This window comes from Monodon monoceros, unplaced genomic scaffold (assembly GCF_005190385.1).
Source record: "Monodon monoceros isolate NGI ecotype Baffin Bay Population unplaced genomic scaffold, NGI_Narwhal_1 Super_Scaffold_17, whole genome shotgun sequence".
NCBI classification, from domain to species: Eukaryota; Metazoa; Chordata; class Mammalia; order Artiodactyla; family Monodontidae; genus Monodon; species Monodon monoceros.
In genome coordinates, this window is record NW_021703773.1 from 26,308,441 (window position 1) to 26,324,178 (window position 15,738).

A 15,738-nucleotide genomic window follows, 5' to 3' on the forward strand; every position below is an offset into this window, starting at 1 on the left:
ACTCTCCAGCCCCACTCCTCCAGAATCTGCCTGCTTTTCTTTCACCCTCAACTGCTATCCATTTTTTCCTCCTACTTTATTTATTTTTATATTCCATCCATAGTTGCAATTACAGAAGGACTGGGTCAGATAGAAGTTCATTCAAAATATCCTGAAATGCATTTTTAAGAAAAACATTTTTGCTTGGCCCTTCAGAAGTATTCGCTTATACCTGCCACAAATATTAGTTTTCAAGGATAGTCACTTTATTTTTTTACTCTGCGGGCCAATCATATTATATTATCATATCATTTTAATTCTTATTAGTTTGGGAAATAGAGTTTGTTATTTCAAATTTGTAGTGAAGAAAATTGAAGTAGGATCCATACCATTTTGGAAAGCTGTAAAGAGAACTCCAGTTGTTTGATTCCAAGTCCCATGCTCATTTTCTTACATATAAGAAATGTGAGTATGTGTGCATTCACGTGCTTGTGTTTTATGAATTTGTTTTGATAAGTAAAACATCCACATGATTGAGGAGAGCTTCTTTCTTATGGATTTCCTGGAATGATTCCAACACCTTAACTGGGGATACAGGGATGGACTAGGTGTTTGGAATGTTTCCCTTGTTCTCTACAAGTCTTTGTGAGTTTTCCCTGGATACTGCAGCGATGTAAATAATCAGAGTATGAAGTACACAAGGTTACAGACAGCCTGAAAACACTACTTTACACTACAACAATGTATAAGCTTCACAATAAACACAAATGCCTTCATAGAGGAATGAAGTCAAATTGACACCATCTTCACTAATCTGTCACTTAGTATATCCCTTGAAGAGTTCTGTTAACCTCATTTGTGACATCAGACAACACCTTGAATGACACAACATTCTCTATATTAAATGCCAAACAAGTTATTTTCTGTAAGTGTAGTGCAGACACAATGTCATTTTAACTCGTGTTCTGTCTTTACTCTCAACTAGGTCTTATTTCCCGTTATTATAATTATTCTGGGAACTGGTACCACAGGGACATTTTAGTCCTTGCATTTCTAGAGAAAGCTGAGATTGAACACTTCAAAGAAAGCTCATAACGATAAATTTATTTTACATAAAATAATAGTTACATGAAATGATGAAAATGAAAAAAAAAAGGCCAAAATCAGACTTGAAAGAGAGGCAGGAAATTTGGCTAAACTAATACAAAATGGAGTGTTGTGAAAACTGACAGTTCTTAGTCACCGAAGAGCAAGGTCATACTTAATGAAGCTAAGAAAAGTAAATCTGGAAGGAGCTGAGGGAAATTTGGGGAACTATTTGTTATTCTGGGAGACTGTCTTCCTTAGGTTGTATTTTCTCCCCATTTTCTGGCTGTTCTCATCCAATATTCTTTAAAGAGACCCTGCTATGTGTCTTAGAGCCAGATGGCATAAAAATAACTATGCTATTAACCCTACAGTGAGAGGGATATACACATTCACTGTTCAGAAGTCAAATAAATAAAGTGAAATGAATCGAATTTTAATGAATTTATTCTGGGAAATAATTCTCTGAAGTATTGTTATATTTAGATTATTTCCAAGTTGCTAATGTGCAAATATTGATTTGTATACACGACTGCTATATTTTCCATTACAGCAGTTTATAAACTTGAAAATAATCCCAAATAAAATTTTTTGCTGAATTATTTATCTCAGCATTGTTTTAAAGTTGTAATATTAGTAGTTGGTATTTTAAAACTATTTAAATTCAGTAAAATAGTCAATGTGGAATCCAGATCTATACAAATATTTGAAGTAGTCTTAACCTATAAGAAATATTTTTGATGACTACTTCATTGATAATTCAGTAAAATGTTTGTTTTTGGCTTTGGAAATCTTCCAGGGCATCAGAGGAAGATGCATTTATAGTTTCTACTCTTGCATATTTAATTTTGTTATACTATGGTAGGTTTTAAAATAGTGCTATGGTAGAGTTTATTACATCAGTTTAAATGAATTTTAACCTAATCATGACTACCACCTGCACATATAATTATGATGTATACCTTATATGGTTCAATTAGTTTCTAATTATGCTAAATTATAAACAAATTCTACCATTTTTTGGCTCACTGAAAGCAAAACCAAATGATTTTATAAAGAAAGCCATCACACTGAGTCCTCCAAACTATCAAAGAAAATCCAGTATGCAGATTTAACAAAATTCAGTGTTGTCTGAAAGAAAATAATTTAGCCAGTAAACCAGAGCAAGATTTTCCATGGCTATCCCATCAAGATTAAACACATTTTGCACATAATCATTTACCTTTTAAAAAGGCATTTGTCCAAAACACTGTTTACGTCCCATTACATCAATCTAAAATTTGGTACTTTATAAAATGATATTTGAGGACATGATATAGCATAAATATTCCCTTGGGAAGCTGAGGCATCTGATATAAACTCTCCAACTATACACCATTTCAAACTACTGTTCTACATATGAGAAGAACTCAATTTAATATAATATCAGTCTCTTCCAGGTTAAAATTCTGTAGAGAGTGAGACATTAAGATTCGACGTCATTTAATTCCACTGATTTAAAAAGGTGCATTGCTTGCAAAGTAGTGCTCTGTAGTGATCACTGCGGTAGAGGACCATCTGCTTGATACTTTTTACTAAGTAAATTGTTCTTAGATTTCATCTCTCCCCACTAGGTTGCAAATCTTGGCAGTAGTCTCTTTATAGGACTAATCACACTTATTAATTCTGTATATTAACTACAAAAAAAGACCAATCACTAATATATATGAATATGTATGTATGAAACCTAGATATGGAGGTCCTTAATAAGTGAAGCGCCGAAATGTCTTTTTTTCTATTTTTTTTCTTTTTTGGCTAAAGAATAGATGAAAGCTAAAATATCTATTACTTCTAATACCAAAATAAATTTTATAGTTACTGACATTTAATAACGTAAATGATTTGTGCAAAACTGTTACAGGTAAAATAAAGTGACTCCGGAATTTCATAGGAATTACTAACTAAAAATGTCACATATCCCCTTGGAGGATATATGTAACCAGTAAAATATTAAACAGTGATTCATTTATTCCTCATTCCACATACTGAAGTCAATCTATTATTACAGCATAACTCACACTGTATTAGGGAAATTACCTCAATTTGTGAGACATGTTAAAGCACTGGGTTCATATTATAGACACAAAATTGTCAATGTAGAAATGGTGTGCATGAGTCCCTTTTTTTTTTTTACTCCTTTCTGAATGTTTCTAGCATGGCTAGTTCTCTGAGGAAGTTGTGACAATTACAGGACCTGTCTTCCCAGGGTGAATTAGCAAGGAGGCTATTCTTAGAAAATCAAAAGTGAGTTATCCAGTTTGTTACCTGTTCTCATTCATACATTTAAACTTGCAAATACCATGTGATATCACTTACATGTGGAATCTAAAGTATGACACAGATGAACTTATCTACAAAACAGAAACAGAGTCACAGACGTAGAGGACAGACTTGTGCTTGTGGTGGGGGACAGGAGGAATGGAGTGGGAGTTTGGGGTCAGCAGATGTAAACTATTATGCATGGAATGGATACGCAACAAGGTCCTGCTGTAGAGCACAGGGAACTATATCCAATCTCCTGTGATAAACCATACTGGAAAAGAATATGGAAAAGGATGTGTGTGTGTGTGTGTGTGTGTGTGTGTGTATAGATAGATAGATAGATATAACTGAATCACTTTGCTGTAAGCAGAAATTAACACAAGGTTGTAAATCAACTATACTTCAATTAAAAAAAGAAAAAAGAAATAATAAAAATAAACTTGCGTTCTTTATTTTCCAATATATAATATTAAGAAAATAAGCAAGCATTCTTTCACTCTAAAATATATAACTGTTTCTTCCTTGGAGGTGAAGGGGCTATGTCATGTCTAAAAATATTATGGAAAGATAGGCATAGACTTTCTCTGGTTTACTGAAGACTGTTTTGGACTGAACGTTTGTGTCCTTCCAAAATTCATATGTTGAAACTGTATGCCCCAATGAGATGGTATCAGAAGGTGGGATCTTTGGAAGGTCATTAGGATTCAAGTCATAAAGGCGAAGATCCCATGGATGAAATTAGTGCCTGAAGAGTCCCGAGAGTATTTGTTTCCCACCCCTGCTCTCCATCACAGGAGGACACAAGGAGAAGTTGGCAGTCCGCAACCTGCAATAGGGTCCTCACCAGATCCTGACCCTGCTGGTGCCCTGATCTTGAACTTCCAGCCCCCAGAACTGTGAGAAATAAATGTCTGCTAGTTATAAGCCCCCCAGTCTGTGGTATTCTGTTACAGGAGCCTGAGCTAAGACACTGTGGTATTAACAGTGGCACAGCATAAGGTTTTTGAATTAATTATTAGAAATATAAGTTCATATGAATGAAGAGTCAAACAGAAAGCCCTCAAACACAACAAGCTAAAAAAATATAAATGAAGAGAAGAATTATCCCCTCCCCAACTTATAAACCTTTGCTGGGTCCCTGTGGCTTATATTACAGAAACCCTCTTTCCTAACAGGGCTCTATTCAGCCTGCTCCAAACAAAATATTTCGCTATATCTTATCTTGTGCCACTGCCCCCGCCTTGCTCTCTAAGCCCCACTCAACCCAGGGAAGGGGCTTACATCACCCACACTGAGCACGGGCCATATCAGAGTGAATGCAGCTGTACTACAAGTGTCACCTTGGCTTTAAATCCTAACCCAAGATGTGCTACTCGGTCTCAGCTCCTCTGCCACTCTCTCATTAGATCCCGAAAATCTACGGAAATGTCCTCTACCTCATTTTGAATCATTAGATGCATGAAAACCATCAAAGAGCTTCCTGCCTCTTTAGCTACATTCAGTGAAAAATCTCACATACGGATGACAGTTTCCCCTGAATTACAACATCGTGCTAGGGAATGAATCTCGGCTAACCTGAGGACAATCACAGCTCAAGGAAAGTCTTTACATATATACAGTGGAATATTACTCAGCTATAAAAAAGAATGAGATAATATCATTTGCAGCAACGTGGATGGACCTAGAGATGATCATACTAAGTAAGTCAGACAAAGACAAACCTCATATGATATCACTTACATGTGGAATCTAAAAAAAGAAAACAGATACAAATGAACTTATTTACAAAACAGAAAGAGACTTACAGACTTCAAAAACAAACTTATAATAACCAAAGGGGAAAAGTGAGAGAGGGATAAATTAGGAGGTTGGGAGTAACATACACACACTACTGTATATAAAATAGATAGTCAGCAAGGACCTGCTGTATAGCAAGGGAACTCTACTTAATATTCTGTAATAACCTATACGGGAAAAGAATCTGAAAAAAAGTGGGTATATGCATATGTATAACTAAATCACTTTGCTGTACCCCCTGAAACTAACAACACTGTAAATCAAACATACTGCAATAAAAAATAAAGAGTAAATTAAAAAAAGTCTTTACTATGCAGTAGATAGCCCACACGCTCAATACAATTTGGTAGAAAAAGATAATACATATTTGAAGCCACTGCTTCATTTCAACAATGGATCCAGTGGCGTCCAGAAAGAGAAATAATATGTCCAATAGCCTACAGTCACAGAACTCGTCCCCAGAGAAAAGTCTGAATCCAGCCTTCAGCTCTAACAGTTTTTCAATAACTCACTTCGGGGATCTAGCTTTGTTTTGTGTAAAATCCCATTTAGCAGTTATTATATACAGCTACTGTCACTTCTAGTATTTTCATCAGAGGTGTCTTTTGATGGCTCCTGAGTCTTAAAAATGAACAGAAATGAAACTTAATTTACTCTTGGTATCTGATACTTGTCATTATTCATCAATGTGGGTGTGGAGACTGGACCTCCCACCAGCCCTTTACTCCTACAGGCTCACTTTCCCACCATCACCTCGGCCAGCACGGTCAGAAGGAAACACAGGTCCCCGTAAGAGCAGTGCCATGCCTGTCAGATTCATTCTGTCTCAGCTGGACAGCCCTGCATGTCGGGTACCGGGATAACAGGACGGAGTGTATCTGATCTTTTCATTTCTTCATTTCCTAAGTCACAAAGTTAAATTCTTGCTTTTCATGTTCTCAGATGTGTTCTTTAGTCTCTGCTCCCAGTGCTGCTAAGCCCTTTTCAGCTTATTCCAAATTTCATCCCTACTTGGTTCCATGGGAGTTTCCAGAGACGTAAACCAAATTGAGCTGAAACATGCCTTTTGCCCATTTCTGATTGTTAATTGACTCCTAGTATAGCAATGTCCTTCCAGAAGACCTTGGCATCGTCATAAAATCTTTTCCATAGCCGTTGTTACCCTGCATATGTGTCCAAGGCTCTCGGATTCCTCTTTCATCTCTCAGTTGGAAAAAAATAGTGCTACTTCAAGAAATGCTATCCACCAGTAGGGAGTAGGAAAAAAATAAGTTTGCAAGAAATGCCTATATGCCAAAGAGAGAAATCTTCAATTAATTCACATGGAAAATGCTATAACAATTTTAAAATCAGCTTACACATTTCCAATGGCAATTCACTTTAATATTTTCAACCCTCAGCTAGCTGCATTTTAATTTCATTTTTTCTTTTAATTTTCTTCCTACACATTTCAATTTTTTACATAATTGAACCATGAATTAATAATCCAAGTCTAACTATCATAATGAGACATTTGATATTAACTCTAATGTAAAATCTTAGATGCGAAATATAGTATTTGTAGTTTTCCTACAGTTCAGGTGTATTTCTAACTACACTTTTGAGAAATAAGATGCAATGCTTCTTGCTTAGAGACAATGCTTTAAAATTACTCATATTTGCTGGACTGCTTTGAAGCAACACAAATGCTTACATTTCGGAAAGACGAAAATCTCACAAGCTTGACTTGAGTTCTTGCAGAATGCAACATCAACAGTATCATTATACCATTCATCTACTTTTGGTCACACATCTCATTTCTACTAATTAAGTCATTCAAAACCAGGCCTAACACACTCCATTTCCAGGGTTAGTTCAAACAATGTGGAGTTTGAGGCCATTTATATTCAGTACTGGATCTTAAAAAGAGAGAAAGGCGAAGTGTTAACTTAATATAAGCTGGTCTTTCAGGGCGGCTGTAGAACATGTTCACTTATTGATGGGAAACAACTGAATGAATAGATGTAGCCTGTGGGAGTGAACTACAGGAGTTTATTAAGTACTATACCATGAGCAGAGAAACAAAATGTGAATAGGCAGTGCTTGCATCCCCTGGATTAAAATATATTTTCTATCATTTCTGTAATCAAGCATTCTATTCTGCTTTGCGATGACGATTTTAACTCTGACTCAAAACAGAATACAGAACACCACGAGGCAGTTCCATCCTTCAGAGTTCTGTCATCACAATGACCATCACCTTATCACCATAGCTGTCTAAACAATGAAGCCATCTGCAAGTCTGATGCCAAAACACTGAAGGTGCTTTCTGATGCATTTTACTTGACATTAAATACACTTTTTTAGGGAAAACATTAAAGATTTCATTATTGGGAAATAGCTGGATTGATACACAGAGGCAATAGCTCCAGGTCTCTCTTTTGTGGGTTTTCATTAGTTCATTCCCACAATATTCTGACTTGCTTTCCCCAGTGCTAAGAGAACCATGGATTTATTTTAAATGACGAAAAGTAGGTACTGAAATCTTTTTATCAGTTCAGTTGCAGGAAGCAACATCACGGGGGGATATGGTGACCAGGACCAATGCAGGGTTTTAACCATCATCACCCAGACTGATGCCTATTAGGTCAGGGTTTCCCCCTGCTGTCCCTTTGCTAGGTGTCTCTTTATAGAGTTTTAGAGAATAATATATGTGTGTGTGTGTGTGTGTGTACATAGTAGATTAAGGAAATCTTTTGGAGATGTGTGCCTTTTCCAAATAACACAAAAGTCATCAGTGGTGGAACTAGAAGGATCTCCCACTAATTTAGTTGCACTTTTGTCTCCATGTTTACTCCCACCAGCTCTTCCAAGCACACCCTCTAGACACACCCTCTGATACAGCCACTATTCCTCAAATAAGTGGCTCTCTGCTTCAGGCGCTCCAGTCTCTCACCAGTAATGATTCTCCTCCTTCTCAACCCATCATCATGGTCCACTTTTAAACAATGGCTCTTATTTGATGGGCATTGTTCTCACGGAGACTAAGTCATGACCCTACCACGGAGCACTTCACAGACTTAGATCAAGAGAGATCTAAACAAACAAGTGTCGGAATTCCACATGGTGAATGTCCAAGACATGTCCGAAAGGAACTGTGCCATTATCTACATTATCACCAATGTACAAAAACTGCTAAGATTTCATTATGATCCCTATTTAGTAAATAAAGCACCTTACAAAACATTCAGCTATGAACTGGATGTGTTTCCCCTAAATTGGTCTGTTGAAATGTAACTTCCAACACGGTGCTATCAGGAGGGGGAGGTGATTAGGTCATGAGAGCGGAGACGTCATGAGAGCGGAGACGTCATAAGTGGGATTAGTGCCCTGATAAAACAACCATAAGAGAGCTCTCTCTCTTTCCATCACCTGAAGACACAACCAGAAAGTGGCCATCTACACCTGGAAGACAGCTTTCACCAAAACCTGACTGTGCTGGTGTCCTGACCTCAGACTTCCAGCCTCTAGAGCTGTGAGAAGTAAATTTCTGTTGTTTATAGACTATCCCGTCTGTGGCGCTTTGTTACCACAGCCCAAACAGTCTAAGACAACGCCTGAAGTACAGAGCTGTTAGGAAGCGTTCATTAAAGCCATGTGGAAAGGGGAGTAAAGGACCTCAAATTCAAATCAACATCTGTTTGGATGCAAAGGGACTGTCGTTAACCTCATGGGCAGATGGGTAACGCATCCCAGAGGAGGAATCAGTCAACTTTTCATGGGGGTTTAAGGGAAGTTTCTAAGGAAAGGTGGTATTTAGATAGAATATTGAGGGCGAAATGGGGATTTACAAGGAAGAGGAGGGAAATAAGTGTATCTGAGGCAGAACTGGTGTTTGTTTAGAGTGGGGTTGAGCTTTGGGTCTTTGCAACGGAAAAGCAAGTAAATCCAACTTAAGTCGCACGGCAAACCTGTAAGTGACTGAGCCAGGAAGATGGTAACACCTCGTGAAGTGCTCTTCATAACATTTCTGAAAGTCTGCGCCTTTTCCTGTGGGATTTTCCATCACAGGTCTTTAATAGGGTAAATATTATCACGTTTGTCTTTTATTATGTTCCATAAAGTCAAGCCTCTGCCACTCAGCCCACAGCCCTCATTTCTCTATATTTCCTCAGCATTTTACTTGGCCACATGCTAGGAGGCTTATTTCATTTTACTTATTCACCAAAATTAGCTGTTTTGTTGTTTAGCTCCTCAATTATTTCATAAGGAACTTGAGGTCTAAGCCAGGACTGTATTATTTTCTGCAAAGGTTAAGTATACTGCAAAGGGCTGACCACTTTTGTGCTCTAAGGACAGATATTCTCTGATTTGATTCAGTCATAGAGGAGTCTGGTTTAAGAAATAGTTCTGACCCTGACCATGAGTGAAGTGGGTTTAGCTCAGTTCAGTAAGAAATTACCAAACACCCTCCGTCTGTGAGAGATGAAATTCACCAATAGCTGCCTGGGTGTTTTTCAAAGGAGATAGCAAATACCCAAAGTTTTTCATTCCAAACTTTAAATGACATCCTAGATGGTTAATACTTCAGTAGCTATGGATGTTGGTTGCTTTCCTATGGTAGAAACAATGCTTCCTTCGAAGCCAAAACTCTAAACTGAGCCCCCAGAATTAAGATTTGCTTGTTGAACACCCTTGGAAGAATCACACTGTGGGCATTTCAGGTTCACCACTGGGAGAAAGGGGATAAGAAAACTTACAGATCATAGAGGTGAAAATGTTTCTTTCATCAACCATGAAAATGTAATTCTTAACTGGTGACCTCTCTTTTTTTCAGGTAAATGACTTTCTGTTGTCTCCCCCTCTACCACTGATGGGGACCACAAAACCAGACACCCATGCCTACTGTACAAAATGGCAAGATATCTTTCAAATGTGTAATAATATTATAAATCACTGGCATTATTAAGATAAAACTTATAGCTTTTCTCAAGTATATTTCTTATAAGAATGGGGAACTTGTTTTGCCCAACAGTCTGTCCACACAAAGGGAAGCAAAAAGAAAATTATGGTGGTCACCTTCTTTTTCCTTGAATTGGACTTCCTTAACCAGTGAATTATTGGCCAATGGTTACAAGACCAGGGCACAGCAGAATGTGAGTTCTCAACTGATGTCAGGAACCTTGTTTACTTTTCCTGCTAAATTCTAAGATCGTTATCACCCTGACTCCTACTGAAAGTGGTTGATTTTTTAGGGATTATTTTCACTTGATAAGGAGGGTTTGGAATCACGTGGTCAGGGAGGTAACTGTAGTATGTTATGTACAACAAAGAGAATTTGATTATGAAATCTTAACAAAATATGTCTTGGCCACCAACATTTGTTTCCCCTAGAAAGAACAGTCATGTGAAAACTCAGAAATTCTCATGGATTCTCAAAGATTTCACAGAATTATATACACTTAGTCCCTTGACCATTTTTGCATTTGACAACAGTCCGTCCACACATAATTTACAAAGATGAATGCAAGGTGCCTTCATGAGCTAATAGAACAAAAGTACAAAAAAATAGAACCATAAAGACAATACTGTTTAAAGGACCAGGAGTTGGCAAAGGGCAGTGAGGAAAGCCCCGTGGAAGAAAGAATAATAGCGATAAATAAAACCATGGTGGTGTGCACAGTGTGGAAACTCACAAAATCTCTGGGAATACATCCAGGCCCCATTATGGGCCATGGAAGTGGCATTTGCAAACTGCCTAACTATTCTGCGCATTATTGTATGTTTTATTCAAAATAGCGCTTGAAGTAATGGTTACTAAGTGAAGGTTTGGAAGAGTTAGGGGTCTTGCTCACGCAGGTACAGCTAGCTGTCAGGACAAGGCTGTGATTTCCCAGTTCTGGACCCTCTAAGACACGGTCTGGCTGATTCAGAAGCACAGGTTCATTGTCACCACACTGGACTGCTTCCCGCTCACGTCACTGCATCCAATATTTTCAGTGACTCAGTATTTGATGGATCCTGAAGCTTTTGGACAAAAGAGCCCCAAATCTGCTTTGTGTATTTAACAGGTGAGCTAGTTGTGTGGCATAATAAGCAAAGTACCAGATAAACCAAATGCAAGAAAGAGACTCTGATATCATGACCTCAACACACAACACATCCTACACATACGACTGTTTCTCCAGCTCATTCCGAACCTTTCCAACGATGCTTTCATACAGTAAGCTTGGCCTCTCCTTCCGGAAACACAGTCTCCCTTCTAGGTCACAGACAACCTGAGTTGTTGAACAAACTCTCTCTCTAAAGAACTTTTTGTCATGGCTGTCTGAAAAAGCTAACCTGGTAAAAAAAAATAATAATAATAAAAATAAGATAAAATAAATCAGACAGGGGCAATCCTCAATCTGCCCAGAGTTGTATGACAGACAGCAAGAAGGTTTTAAGTCCTTGGGAATCAGAGCAGCTGTTGACTGCAATACAGGCTTTTTTATTTACAAAAGAGCTCATCTAGATGAGGAGGAACATCTCTGGAGAGAGGCAAGCTCTGTGAATTCATTATCCACCCGATTATTCAAAATGGTTTCAAAGCCAGGTGGGTAATGGAAGAGAATGCTGGAGTATGTCTCAAGCAGTAACACATTTCAAACCTGAACGTTTGCTGCTTCTCCAGGAGAAGGTTTCTGTATCCTTTTCCAGGATGAAGTCTGACAGGTGGAAAATGAGTCTTAGTGCGGTGGGTCTACAGTTCCCAAATGAAACACATGGCCATCCCTTAAATCATTCGTTCTTTCCATCCTGAATTGATAATTTTGGAACCCTGCTGGCCTTTAGTTTATTCGTTCAAAAACATAAAAAAGTCTAACCCCCAACACAGTCCAGAAGGAGATCATTCACAATGTAAGTGTGCTCTCTGCAAAAACAACTTCAAATTTCTGAACGCAGAGACCTGGGGAAAGGCCAGAGATATTTCATCCGACAATTAAATATAATTTATAACTTTCACAGATAGCTGCTTTGTTTATTCTGTCCCAGGTGCCCCATTATGTTCATTTCTATCTAAAAAGATGTCAGCAAAGGGAAAAGATTAAAATGGTAGCTGTTTTATGGAGATGATGCACCGGGATCTCCCAACTGGCAAATATCCCCAATGGTTTGGGAAAACGTTCAAATACCCTGCCTTACGCTGACTCTCCATTTCCAATCCCTCTGGCTGTTTATCTGGCTGTGCAGCGTAAGTCATGCTCGGATGACTGAGACTCCAGCCTCACATTCTCATACTGCTACTTATTCATTATAGGACTCAGGTGCATGAAGCTCTCTGGCCTTTAAATATCTGACTTGTAAAAGATGGTAATGATATAAACTGGTCTAACACATAGGTTTCTCAGGATGAAAAAATTTCATTTGAAAGCCATGCACCAGTATGCTCATGTACAGTGCCATAATTAATTGTATTCCTCCCTGGAGTTCATAAGCTACCATTAATCAGTTGTATTGGGTCTCTTTTTTGAGAGCCTACATGAGGTAAAAGAATCTGTAAACACGGACCTTTTCCTTGTGAAGGACTATTGCTGCATTTCTGCCATAGGAGATAAAAAGTGATTCACTTTAATATAAAATGTGTGACACTGAGTAATGATGTGACACACTTTTAAAAAGTTACCTAGTCTATTATTAGATGCAAACTATTGTATATAGAATGGATAAACAACAAGGTCCTACTGTATATAGCACAGGAAACTATACTCAACATCCTGTGATAAACCACAATGGAAAAGAATATTAAAAAGACTATGTGTATATATATGTGTGTGTGTGGGTAAAACTGAATCATTTTGCTGTACCGCAGAAATTAACACAACACTGTAAATCAACTATACTTGAATAAAATTAATTAAAGATAAAGTTACACAGTCTTTTTTTTTTTTTTGCGGTATGCGGGCCTCTCACTGTTGTGGCCTCTCCCGTGGCGGAGCTCCAGACGCACAGGCTCAGCGGCCGTGACTCACGTGCCCAGCCGCTCCAGGGCATGTGGGATCCTCCTGGACCGGGGCATGAACGCATGTCCTCTGCATCGGCAGGCAGACTCTCAACCACTGCGCCACCAGGGAAGCCCACACAGTCTTTAAGATACCTCCAATGAGTCTTGTTTCCTAACAAGACCTATGTGGCCCCCTCCCACAGGGAGGAGGTCTGATCTTGTTAAACCATGAGGTACTGTATGAATGGCAGTGTGATTTGTGAATACAGACCACACCCCCTCACTCCTCACCCCTTGCACTTGGACACTCCCTGTGGGGAAGGCAGCCACCACGTGAAAAGGACTCTCAAGCCACCCTACAGGGAGGTCCACGTGGCACAAAGGAACTGAGGCCTCCTGATAACAGCCAGCAAGGATGCTTCTTGTGAACGCCATGTGGGAGAGCCATCTGGGAACTGATCCTTTAGCCCCAAGTCAAGGTGACTGAAGCTCTACTCAATGACTGCTCTGCAACCTCCTAAGAGACTCTGAACTACAACCACCAAAGGGAGCCCATCCTGAGCTCAGAACTCACAGAAACTGTGTGAGACGACTAATATTTACTATTGTTCTCAGCTGCTGTGCTGTCATCTGGCAATCAACGACTAAGAATAACATTACAGTTCTGAACGATACTGCAGTAGTACTGACCTAATTGACATTTACGGAATACTACATCCAACAGCAGCCAGATACATATTTTCTTTTCAAGGACAAATGGAGATGTTCACTAAAACAGACAGCATGCTAGGTACAGTGCCTACAGCTGACGACTCCATATTGTGCACTGGAAAATGTTTGTTAGGAGAGTAAATCTCATGTTAATTGTTCTTCCACAAAAGAAAAACATAGGGGCACAGGGAAACTTTTGGAGGTGATGGATTTTGGTGATCGCCTCAACTATGGTGATGGTTTTGCAGTATATCCGTATGCCCAAACTCATCAAGCTGTATGTTAAATAGGTCCAGTTTTTTTTGTAAAAATAAATAAATTTAAAAAGTAAGTTCTCTGACCACAATTAGGGATCAATAACAATAGTGTAATTACAGAGACCTCAAATACTTGGAAATTAAAGAGACCACTGCTAAATATACTATGGACAAAAAAATAATTACAAGGAAACAAAAAACTCAGATTAAATTATAAAATTAAAATATATCAACATTTCTGGAATTCAATTACACACAGCAGTATTTAGAGAGAAATATGTAGCCTTAAATGCTTTACTACAAAAGAAAAAAACATATAAAATCAATTACCTAAGATTATGCCTCAGGACATTAAAGGAAAAAGAGAAAATTAAATCCAAAATAAGAAGGAAAAAAATAATAAATATAAGTTCAGAATTAGAATATATTTAAAAGGCAAATGATAGAGAAAATTAACAAAGCTAAAAGGTGCTTCTTTGGGAAGATCAATAAAATTGGTAGCAGTTTAGTCAGACTGATCAAGAAAAAAGAAAAAGATATTATTTGACAACATTAGGAACAAAAGAGGGATATCTCTACTGAATCCAAGGGCATTAAAAACAGTATAGGAAATATTGTGAACTTTTTGACAAAAATTATGAAAAGTAACATGAAATGAACAAAATTCTAGAAAAGTACAAACTACAGAAACTGACAAAAGATGAAACAGAATGTCACATCTGAGTAGATGTGTCTCTCTAGGAGAAATTTAATTTTTGTTATTAAAAATCTTTCTACAAAGAAAACGACAGGCCCAGAGGGTTTCACTGACAAATTCTGTCAAACAGTTAAAAATAAAATAACACCAATCTTATCCAAAATATTTATGAAAACAGAGCAGGGGCAAAGATTTCCAATTAGTATTATGAGACTAACATTATCGCGATAATAAAATCTGCCAAAGGCACTACCAACAACAGTCAAGGAAACATACAAAAAAGAAACAAAATTACAGACCTTTATGCCTCATGAACATAGAAGGAAAAAAAAACCCTCTAAAATTAGCAAATCAAATGCATTAATATATAAAAAATGGTTAGGGGTATTTGTCTTTGAAAGGACAGAACTATAAGTGTGCTTTATGTTTTTGTTTTTACTTATGTCTGCACTATTTTTCATAAGAGCAAAAGAAAAGAGTAATTAAAAGAGAAAGAATTTGAAATTTTTGTTGGAGCTTTTTTTCCTCCCAACTCTTCAGTTTTACACTGGAGAGCAGCAATCCCTGACTACAAGAGAAAATGAAGGTAAAAAAAACAGAAGTTAGAAAATCTTCAACTTGTAAGGGAAAAATGGGCAAAAATGACTGAAGTAGTAAAAAGCAAAAGCACTCCACGGTAGATCAAAATTGCCATAGATAAAATCAGTACTTGATTTAAAATTTGTAAATCCCTACTTTTAATCAAATTTTCACATAAACCCTTTAAATGATTTTATTTTTCAATATATCATCTTGGAATAGCTTTCATCAAACAATTTTACCCCGTCTTTTTTATAACCCCTTTGGGGGGAGGGGAGACTGCTAACATTGAGGAACCCAGCTCTTCGATGAATCTTGGTGGGAGAGGTAAAGTAACAATGAACCTACAACCGTTTTTTAATTCCCAT

At 37.7% G+C, this 15,738-nt stretch overlaps 1 protein-coding gene across 1 annotated transcript in view; it reads right to left on the bottom strand.

The window, feature by feature from the left end:
- The window catches only part of CSMD1 (CUB and Sushi multiple domains 1), a 1,429,265-nt gene that overhangs the window by 916,152 nt on the left and 497,375 nt on the right, over window positions 1-15,738 (bottom strand). The window lies entirely within an intron of this gene.